At 44.8% G+C, this 10,975-nt stretch overlaps 1 long non-coding RNA gene across 5 annotated transcripts; it reads left to right on the top strand.

Moving 5' to 3' along the window:
• Positions 1-6,651: 6,651 nt before the first annotated feature.
• On the top strand, positions 6,652-10,840 carry LOC136528453 (uncharacterized). 5 transcript variants are annotated; one of them, XR_010777086.1, is made up of 7 exons: positions 6,652-7,133; positions 7,199-8,200; positions 8,279-8,335; positions 8,646-8,723; positions 8,869-9,005; positions 9,575-10,497; positions 10,582-10,840. It is a non-coding gene; the product is annotated as an uncharacterized lncRNA (long non-coding RNA). The 5 variants fall into 5 exon arrangements; XR_010777087.1 differs by having other exon boundaries at positions 9,575-10,352; XR_010777084.1 differs by having other exon boundaries at positions 9,575-10,840.
• The last annotated feature ends 135 nt before the right edge of the window (positions 10,841-10,975 follow it).

Here is a 10,975-nt window from a genome sequence, read left to right on the forward strand (position 1 = left end):
AATCATATAAAATCCGAACAAAGTCCGAAAATTACGAAACTTGTCGGGGCGTCATGTTATCGCATGCAGATGCTATGATAAAAAATTGAGAAGGTTTCAAGTAAGTTGTGACGTTGGATGCCTAAAACCTAGACATTTACCTGGCATTTTCTTGCTTTTGATAATAACCTGACCGGCCATATCTATATTATTTGGCCCTTTCAGAAACTGAAGCTCAGCTAAAAAAAACTCACTCTTTTTCTGAAGGGTCGAGATGGCGGACTAGAGGGGAGGTGAATAGTCTTTTCTAAAAATAATCGCGTCGGCTAACCGAAACAAGTGCAGAATTATAACTATCGGTCTAGCTAAGACTACACCCCTCTATCTATGTTCTCTAGCACCTTCCAAAGATACTAATCAAGCAACAAAGGTGCCGGGCTAACTAGAGCTCACCTAACCAATTCTAGAAGCAATGTTACACAAACCTATGCCACTAGTACTTTAAGCAACAAGGGAGCTCCTACACATGCTAGTAAACAAAAGCACAAAGCTAACTAAGCTCACTAGCAATGCTCAATAACAAGGCAACTAATGCCTAATTAGAGAGCGCAAAAACTTAGCTACACAAACTAAGCAATGTGACTAACAAGGTTACTAAAACCAAATTAGCTACACAAGGGAGCTACTTCTATGCTACACAAGCAAGAAGGTAATTAGCAAGCTACACAAGCTATCTAATTATAAGAGCAACTACACAAGCTTAATATGTATAAAAGTAATTGCAAGCTTATGTAACGGGGATGCAAACCAACGGGAAGAATAAGGTTGACACGATGATTTTTCTCCCGAGGTTCACGTGTTTGCCAACACGCTAGTCCCCGTTGTGTCGACCGCTCACTTGGTGGTTCGGCGGCTAATTAGCATCACCCGCTAAGCCCGCACGTCAGGCACTGCAAGAACCTGCCCCTTGAGTGAGGGTAGCTCAATGACACGCTTTACTAGAGTTGCTCTTCGCGGCTTCCACGGGGCGAGCACAATGCCCCTCACAAGCACTTCTCCGGAGCGCCACATAAACTTCTTGCGCGCTTCGACGGAGACCACCACCAAGCCATCTAGGAGGTGGCAACCTCCAAGAGTAACAAGCACCACCGGCTTGCAACTCGATCACCTAGTGCCACTCGATGCAACCTCACAATGTAATCGCACTAGAATCGCTCACTCACACAATCGGATAATCGCTATCAAGTATGTATGAGATGGAGGGCTCCTAAGCACTCTCAAGCATGGACACAAAGTCCCCCAAGGTGCTCAGCACCAGCCATGGCCAAAGGCCACTTCTATTTATAGCCCCAAGGGCTAAACTAGCCGTTACCCCTTTACTGAGCAAAAATCGGGCCGATCGGACGCTCCGGTCGTGTTGATCGGACGCTGGACCTCAACGTCCGGTCGTCCGTAGATGGCCACGTGTCCCGATTCCAACGGTCACTTGACCTGATCGGACGCATGAAAGCTCTAGTTTGGTTTTGGTGAATTGATGAAACCCTAAGTGCTAACCTAGTTCATCAAGTGATCATGAGATAGGTAGCACACTTCAAGTAGAGAAGCAAATGAAGATCATAACATGACAATGGTGATAGCATGGAGATGATCAAGGGCTTACACTTGAAGAGAAGAAAGAGAAAAACAAAAAGCTTAAGGCAAAGGTATAACTTGTAGGAGCTATTTTGTTTTGGTGATCAAGACACTTAGAGAGTGTGATCACATTTAGGTTTGATAGCCGTACTATTAAGAGGGGTGAAACTCGTATCGGAATGCGGTTATCAAAGTGCCACTAGATGCTCTAACTCATTGCATATGCATTTAGGATCTAGTGGAGTGCTAACACCCTTGATAATATTTGTGAAAATATGCTACCACATGTGCACAAGGTGTTTGTAGGGTTGAGATGGGTTTGGGATTCGGCGCTTTCGGGAAAATGAAATGTCTATTTTCTATTGCGCCGGATGCAAAATTCTTGGTGATTGGCACACTTGAGCAAGGGTGAAGAAGTAAGAGTTGAAATGGAGTTGATCGAAATGATGCTGGCATCGGTCTACTGACCGGACGCTGGGTCACTCAGCGACCGGACGCTGAAAAGCTGCGTCCGGTCGAGCTGTCAGACGGCACAGTAGGCTAGGGTTGAGCACCGGACGCTGGCTGCGTCCGGTCAAGGTGGACCGGACGCGTCCGGTCGAAAAAACTTGCCTCGGGGAGCTTACTGGAAATGACCGGACGCTGGGGCTTCAGCGTCCGGTCAGTTTTATCGGACGTGTCCGGTCATGCTCGGGAGCTTACTGTAAACGACCGGACGCAGGGGCTTCAGCGTCCGGTCAGTTCGAAGGAGCAGTGTCCGGTCGAGGCTGATGACCGTTGAGTCTGGACACGTGGCTGACATCGAGCGACCGGACGCTGAGAGCCAGCGTCCGGTCAGTCTGACCGGAGCGTCCGGTCAGAACGCGTTTTGCCCAGTGAAGGGGTATAACGGCTCTATTTGATTGGGGCTCTATATATAGCCCCATGGCCGGCTCAAGCTTGACTCTTGGCCATTTCCATTGACATAGCATACTTGTGAGCTTAGCCAAAGCCCTCCCACTCATCTAGATCATTGATTCATCATCATAGTGAGATTGGGAGTGAATCCAAGTGCATTGCTTGAGTGATTGCATCTAGAGGCACTTGGTGATTGTGTTTCGCTGCGGATTTCTCTTGTTACTCTTGGTGGTTGCCGCCACCTAGACGGCTTGGAGCAGCAAGGATCGTTGAGTGGAGGAGGTGATTGTCTCCGACTCCGATCGTGGTGATTGTGAGGGGTTCTTGACCTTTCCCCGGCGGAGCGCCAAAAGGTACTCTAGTAAATTACTTGTGGCTTGTGTGATCCTCATCTTGTGTTGGTTGTGCGGCACCCTATTGAGGGTTTGGCGAGTGATGCCAATCAGCGCGTGAACCTCCAAGTGAGTGAATCGCCACAACGAGGACTAGCTTGCCGGCAAGCAAGTGAACCTCGGTAAAAATCATTGTGTTCATCATTTGATTCCGAGGTGATTGGTCATCATTGTTATTCATCTTCGTGATTGATTGGTTCATTCATCTACACGGCGGTATAACCCTCTTGATCACTCTCTTTACTTTACCGCAAACTAGTTGACAAGCTCTTTAGTGTAGCTAGTTGTGAGAGCTTGCATGCTTGGTTGGTGTGGCTCTTTAGTTAGCCTTTGAGAGCACACTAACATAGGGTAGAGTCATTGCTCTTGTGTGAATTGACACTATCTAAACTAGAATTGTGGTAGGTGGCTTGCATTATTGAGTAGGCTAGCGCAACACTCGCTTCGCCTCATAATTGTCTAACCATTTGGTTAAGTGTTGTTGTAGAAATTTTTATTAGGCTATTCACCCCCCCTCTAGCCATTAGGACCTTTCAACGCAGCAGCCTCAACTGACCGGACGCTAGACCTCAGCGTCCGGTCATTTCCAGTAAGCTCCCCGAGGCGTATTTCTTCGACCGGACGCGTTCGGTCCACCTTGACCGGACACAGACTAGCGTCCGGTGCAATACCCTCGGTACTGTGCAGATCCGCCAGTTTGACCGGACGCACCCTGCCAGCGTCCGGTGCTTCTAGACCCAGCGTCTGGTCAGTTGACCGACGCCAGCGTCTTTGCGATCAACTCGTTTTCACTTCTAACTTATTCACCCTTGCTTCAATGTGCCAACCACAAGAATTTGCATCCGGCGCAATAGAAAATAGGAATTCCATTTTCCCGAGAGAGGGACCCAAACCCATCTCAACCCTGCAAACACCACCTCCTTTGTGCCAACACCACCAAGTGTACACCACCATGTGTATGTGTGTTAGCATTTTCATAATCATTTCCCAAAGGATGTTAGCCACTCAACTTGCCACGCCACTCGATCCTAGCGACGATGCAAAGTTAGATCACTCGAGTGGCACTAGATGACCGATATGCAAACAAGTTTGCCCCTCTTGATAGTACGGTCATCTATCCTAAACCCGGTCATAAACTTCTCTACACACCTATGACCAGTGGAATGAAATGCCCTAGGTTATACCTTTGCCTTGCGCATTCCATTCCATCTCCTCCAATGTCGATGCAACACATGCACCAACACGATCAACAATGATATGATCCACTTCATATCATCACGTGATCATATTGGTTCATCGATCTTGACTTTACTTGCTCTTCACCGTTGCCATCGTCCATCGGCACCAAGTCTTGCTCAAGCTTCACCGCCACGCGGTCCATCACTCCAAAGCCTTCGACTTGCCCTTCACGCTTGCAACCGGTCCATCAAGCCAAGTCTTGTCTTGATCTTCTCCACCTTGATCACATGACTCAATGTCATGTCTCATGTGCAATAAGCTCCTTCATCATCACATGTGTGAGCTTTGCAACATCTCCAAACCATTTTCACCTTCATGGCATATGTTGCTCACACACATGTACCTGTGGACTAATCACCTGTGTATCTCACATAAACACAATTAGTCCACCTAGGTTGTCACTCAATTACCAAAACTAAACAAGGACCTTTCAATTTCCCTCTCATTGATCTTGAAAGTGGCGAGAAATGGATTGTGATGATGTGGCTGGCTTTTATTAGTGGAGGTTAATTGCAAACATATATTCCTGACCTCGATCTGAGACTTCTAATTAACCCAGTATAGTACGCAGCGGGATCTGTTCTTTTCATCTTTGGTATTAATATGTTTCTTGATTCGAATGGGCAAGGCCTACCTAAACCTTGGATCTGGTGGTATTAATATTAACTCCTTGAATGATTCTTGACATTGGAGCATGTACAGATCAACGAGCAGTGGAGTATAAAGGTACTTCCATTGGCACACTACTACCATATGCCATGCATGTTGTGCATGCTCTCTATTAATTTGTCAAGTTAACACGGCATATAGCTTGTATAGACAGCGAATCGATCGATGTTTACTTGTAGGTGTCCGAACTCCTGAGCTGACCCGGCCCGGTTGATGAATGGTAGGTGATTCACCATTTTCCTGTTGGGTTGGGATCAACCGACAGGGTATTTTTTGTTTCCAGTAGTGGCGCCCCCTGCTCTTTTAAATATGGTTGATGATAGCCATCGCCACAGCTTTACATATTGCAATATATACAGGGATTGAATTGATTGACAACTATTCTTTTTCACGACCGCGTGCGTCCTTATGACACGTATTTTATTAAGAGAAGCAGAGTACAGGTTAATTAAAACAAGTTACACAGCAGTAATCCTAGGATTACCGCCTCACTCAAAGGCCAGGAAAACAAAGCAGGTAGGGTCCTCCATTTTCATACTGAGGATCCGTGCCCGATAGACCATGTCTGGCCTTTGTTGTCGGGGTGGTCTGGATTCAATTCATGCTTTGATTATTTTGGATCAGATTCCCTGCTTTTTCTCGTGGTCTTTCTATACATTACCATTTCACCACTTGACGTTTCGTCTAGACAGAGACACCATAATATAGTGCAAGGGTCACCAATGGTGGCATGCCACTGATCCTCCGTGGCTCCGTGCGTGCAGCAACCTTGCAGTATCAGGCTATCAGCTCCGACAGGAATATTTGAGTTTGCAGTAGTATACCATGTCAGCAAAACTTCAAGGTGACGCACATCTTCAGGTCTCACCTCATGTTAGATTCCTGTGAAATTGAGCCATAGGAAAGTAATCCTATGGAATTCTTCCTTCCTTTTTCCTGTGAACCAAAGGACGTACTGTGTAGGAAATAATCCTTAGGAAGTTGAATCCTACAAAAAATCCTATGCCAATCCTCCAATGCAAAGGAGGCCTTAGGGACCAAAATAAAGTTATGTTGTAGAGCTGCTGGCTGACACAGTAACACTTGACATGTTATGGTCACCGCACCACAACACCGCATCAGCATCAGACATCTGACGCTAAAATTTTTTTTTATCGATGAATGATCTGACGCTAAAGATAACTTACTGATCATCTGATGGTAATTATACTTTTTCGATTAATTGTCTGTCGCTATAAGTACTTACAATTACCGTTTGATTCTCTGACGCTAAAAAAACCTATATCGTTGAATGATCTGACGGTAAAAGATGGACCCACCTTGCACGCCCCCATCTAAGGTTGGATAACGAGCCGATAACGAGCTAGCTCGGCTCGGCTCGTTATCCTAACGAGCCAGAAAGCCAGCTCGGCTCGGCTCGTTAAAAGCTCGAGCTGGCTCGTTAAGCTCGTGAGCCAGGTATAAAAAATACACAAAATATAATATTTGCATTTATCTAAAGTTTGTGAATAATAATAATACAAAAGAAATGCATCTAGCAACCTTAAATTGAATAAAAAATTAATATGCGCTAATATATATATAAATATAATAAAATTCTATAGTATTCATACATCTAACAACCTTAAATGATACTTTTTTTTCTGGAAGCTTGGCTCGTTTAGCTCGCGAGCGGCTCGCGAGCTAGCTCGAGTTAGCTTATTATAGCTAACAAGCTAAAATTTGGGCTCGAGTCAAGCCAGCCACGAGCCGAACGAGCTAACGAGGTTTGAGTTTTTCGTCCAGCCTTACCCCATCTCTGCCCCGCTTCCTCGCAAATTTTGGCCCAGCCCATCGACTCATGGTGGCAAACGTACTGTTGTCCCCAAATCCTGCCGGCGCATGACTTCCAAATCGGAAAACCCTAGCTACGGGGAATCGGCTGGCGGACGAGGGCGTCGCAGCCTCCATCGGTCTCCATCAGCGGCGGCAGCTTTGGCCAGGCGGGCGACGCTCCTTGTCCTTCCTATCGAAGGGATCGCGGGCTTCGGAGCTGGGTGGGCGACCATGCCCCTTATCCTTCGTCTCGAAGGGGTTGCGGGAGGGCGGGTTGCTCTCCCGTGGACCACGAGCTCGAGCACTTCATCGCGTGCAGCTCCACTGCGCTATTGCGGCCGCCGCCGCTTCGCCGCAGGGGTGCCCATGGCGGAGCTCAAGTTCGTAGGGACCCAGATCCAGATCTCCGAGCTTTGGCGCCGGTACGCATCGCAGGAGCCGGAGCTAGGCCACATGGTGCTCGAGGGGTTGGCTGTGCAACGACCTCTCTAGGATCACCACCATGCATTGGTAGGAACCCAATCCCTAATCTCTGCCTGTTTAGCTAATAATTTCCTTTTTGTTGCCGGTTACAGTTTGCGATTCAATAGCAAAAAAAGCAAATTTATCAAAGAGCCATCGATGCAACTGTGAGTCATGCAAATTTGTCAGTTTTTTAAGCATACACATTCCTCATAGAAGATTTGAATAATAGGACACAAAATAGACATTGCATCATATCGGATTCCACATATATATTGCCTAAAATGTGATACGTCCAGACTGAAATTTCTTGTTAGTTCTTTATCCCAGTCGAGTTCACCTGAACTGAACGAAGAGTCAGCAACTTTCAGAATTTCCATGTTGAATCTTTAAACAGGGAGTGCTGCCAGCTCAATGTATCAAATTTTAGCAAATCGTTTTCAGACTTCAGAGTGAACCATCAGAGCAGGCAAGTTGAAACTTGGGATACATTTATATTTTCAAAACTTGAGCATTTGAGTAAGTAGGGGCTAGCTCACAGTTGAAACTTCAGGTTAATTTCTTACTGCTTTAGCTACATTAGAATGCTTGTCACTCAATTAGAATGCACAGTAGGGGCACCAACACTACAGATCAGGTTTGGGTTACATTAATTTACTATTAAACTTCATCAAATTTGTTCTGAAGTTTAGTTCCATAGAACATACATTTTTTCTGATTTTGATGTTTTAACAAATGAGATAGGTGCAGATTTCAGTTTAATCTCAACTCTTGTCCAATGCACCTGATTTGTTGCTTTGTGATCTGCAGGGGCACATTATGTCTACGTCAAGTAATGGCTGCTGTTATTCACATGCTTTTATTTATTTATTTATTAATTATTAATATATCCTGGTTTAAATCATTTTGTAATTACTCTTAGTCCTTGTGACAGCCATGCTGTGACTGAAAAATTTAGACCTTTTTACTATTGTGCAGTTCTATTTTCCCAACCCATTGAATTTGGGTTTCTGACAAGTATCATATCTCTTTTTGATCATTGAGCAGGATGACTATGAAGTTGTCAGGAAAGTCTTTGGGGGCATCACTAAAATCAAGCCTGTGAAGAAAAGAAGGTAGACTATGAATCATATCTCCTTCCCTGTTGCAGCTTTTTTATGTTTTATCTTTTATATAATTCTATCACTGTGCAGCACATGCTCTTCATTCCAGCCCTATAGCTGCTCGGGATCATGGTTCTTCATGAAAAGGTTGCATAGTTCGATCAGTCAAACATACAAATCAATACATGCCTATCATTTGGATAAACCAAGTTGCAGGGTGATGTAGAGGAGATTTGTATGCTATATGTTTATCTCAGCAAGTATGACTTTTTATGATTTGATAGTACGATTTGGAAAATAAGCAGTACATGTAGATAAGTAAACAGGATAAATTGCTTGCATCATCTTCATCTTTATGCTTGCTAAATTTCATGGAATTTCTTTTGTTCTAAATGGACAGTACAACGAAACAAGAATCATTGCCCATTAATTTGAAATTTATTTATTTTCCTTCCAGATACCAAGGTGCGACTAGGATCAAATTTCACAAGCTTTCCCAATGTACCTATTTCACAAACTTTCCCAGATATACTAGGTGAAACAAACTAATATCCTTTCTTCTATTTTTTTTGTTTTTTATCAAATGGGCAGAGCTTGTAGAAGATGAATTTGTTCCTTTATGATATGATGCATGTGCTAACACCAAGTGCAAAAGATTGACATTAGTTACTGTTTTGCAGACATTTGGAGATGAACTTTGCCTTGTGACCAGTTGACAGAGGGGATTCACTGAACTTTGCTGGACAGTTCAATGCTTCCTCAAGGCCAACTCCCATTTCTCTAACTACAGTTTTTCTTCTTTTGGTCTGTTTAAAAGGTGGCTTGCTGCTCTTTTTCAGTTACCAGATGCATTTTATTCTACTACTACTACTTTTTCCAAACCTTTTCTATAAGTTGGCTAAAAGTTGCCTTAACTGGGAGAATTTCATGCTGTTTATGTTTGGTGAAGTTGACAAATTCTAGCAGGCTTAAATGAGAGAATTCAGAGGTGGCAAGATGGTTCAGGTCTAATTCTAGCGGGCTTAAATGAAAAGTTCACAGCAGTCTGATGCAGGCTTAGTGTACAGTTGTAATTGGTTTCATTTAGCAGTCTGATGCAACCTTAAATACATTGATAGTTGTTAAATTTTCTATTTGTATATATTTATATTTTATAACTTAGCTTACTCTGAATGAAATACACAATGCCTTCAATCTGCCTCCTTTAATGAAATACACAATGCCTTCAATCTGTGAGCTTAGAATTTGACAGGTACTTTTTCTCTACAGTCTGCAGTGCTAAAAGTTGCTAGATATTTTATGTGGTGATGCTTTTCAAGATGTTTAAAGTGTGCTACTTCATTCCTTTTCTTTTACTGATCTTTTCTTTCTGAAAATATCTTTTAGACAGGTCAACTTGGGCAGCAACAACTTGGGCAGCGGGTAAGGATGGCAACGGGTATATACCCGTCGGGTATCGCCGGAATGTTCTCTTCCCCGCTACGGAGAATTCATCCCGTCCCTATCCCCATTAACTATCTCGGGTATAGATTCTTGCCCATCCCCGTACCCGTCGGGTATCGGTCGGGTAACAGATAACCGACGGGTACTGCGTACCCGATAAACAAGGACACTTGGGGTCGCAGCTTTGCAATCGGAGACGTTTCTTCTTCACCCGGATATAAGTGTCGGAGTCTCGGAGATGCCGAGGAGAAGGAGCGAGGTTGCGAGGAGGACGAGCAAAGGTGGCAGAGAGACCAAACTGAGGAAGCGAGGGGCACGAGCGCTCGTGAGACAGGCGTGCTTGTGCTGCTGGCGGAGATGGTGAGAAAAAATGAACGAGGGTTCCTAGAACACACAAATTATATATGACTGTTCAGATTTGGACCAAAATATCTATGTTGAGCTTCTTTGGGCCTAATACTCGCATGACAGCTCAAATAGTCGGGTTCCCCAACGGGTAACGGGGACGGGTAAACAGGGAACGTTCCCGTACCCACTATACCCGTCGGGTATGGATTCTTGCCCATTTAGATGCCCGCGGGTGAAGATATGATCACATCCCCGTCCTCTAATGGATCAAATACCCGTTGGGTATCGGGTATCGGGTCCCCGTTGCCATCTTTAGCAGCGGGAGATCCCAGCACAGCTGCTTGCACCACCACGTCGTCGAGAGTCTACTCCGGTGAGTATGAGTACGGATGTTTTACTTTCTTTGCGCATGCTTAGTGTCAAACCTAGTGATGGCCTTCGTGCCGGATTTGTTGATGTGTCGGCCTTTGTGCCGACGTTTTTCTTGCAGGTTTTGGAAACCTCCCCGTGTAGTGGAGGTGCTGTCGAAATTTTCAACTTTTCTTTAAACTCCTTACATTTTTATCTTGTCACTTACGTGCAATCTCTTCTCTTTTTTGTAGCATCAATCGGGGGCGGCGTCGAAGCATGTCGGAGGGTCGCCGGCATCGCACGTTGGACCATCCCCACCCGGACACTTGCCGGGATCGCACCCTGGGGCGTCCCAACCCTCACAGTCGCCGTGAGTTGCTTGCGGAGTCGTTTTTATGTATTGAACTTGTGAACTTGGAATAGTGTGTACTTTTGAACGTGTGGTTTGTAATATATTGTGGATTTCGGACAAATTTGGTCGTTTGTGATATATAAATGTGGTTTGTGATATATTGTTGTTGATTTATGGTTTGTGATATATATATGCTTTGTTGTTTACATGGAAAAGGAAAAAACAAAAAAAAAGAATTTTTAGAGGTGGCTTCCCCGAGTGCCTGAGCTGCGGCACTCGGCAAAGAGGGTTTT

Source organism: Miscanthus floridulus, chromosome 19 (genome assembly GCF_019320115.1).
Source record: "Miscanthus floridulus cultivar M001 chromosome 19, ASM1932011v1, whole genome shotgun sequence".
NCBI classification, from domain to species: Eukaryota; Viridiplantae; Streptophyta; class Magnoliopsida; order Poales; family Poaceae; genus Miscanthus; species Miscanthus floridulus.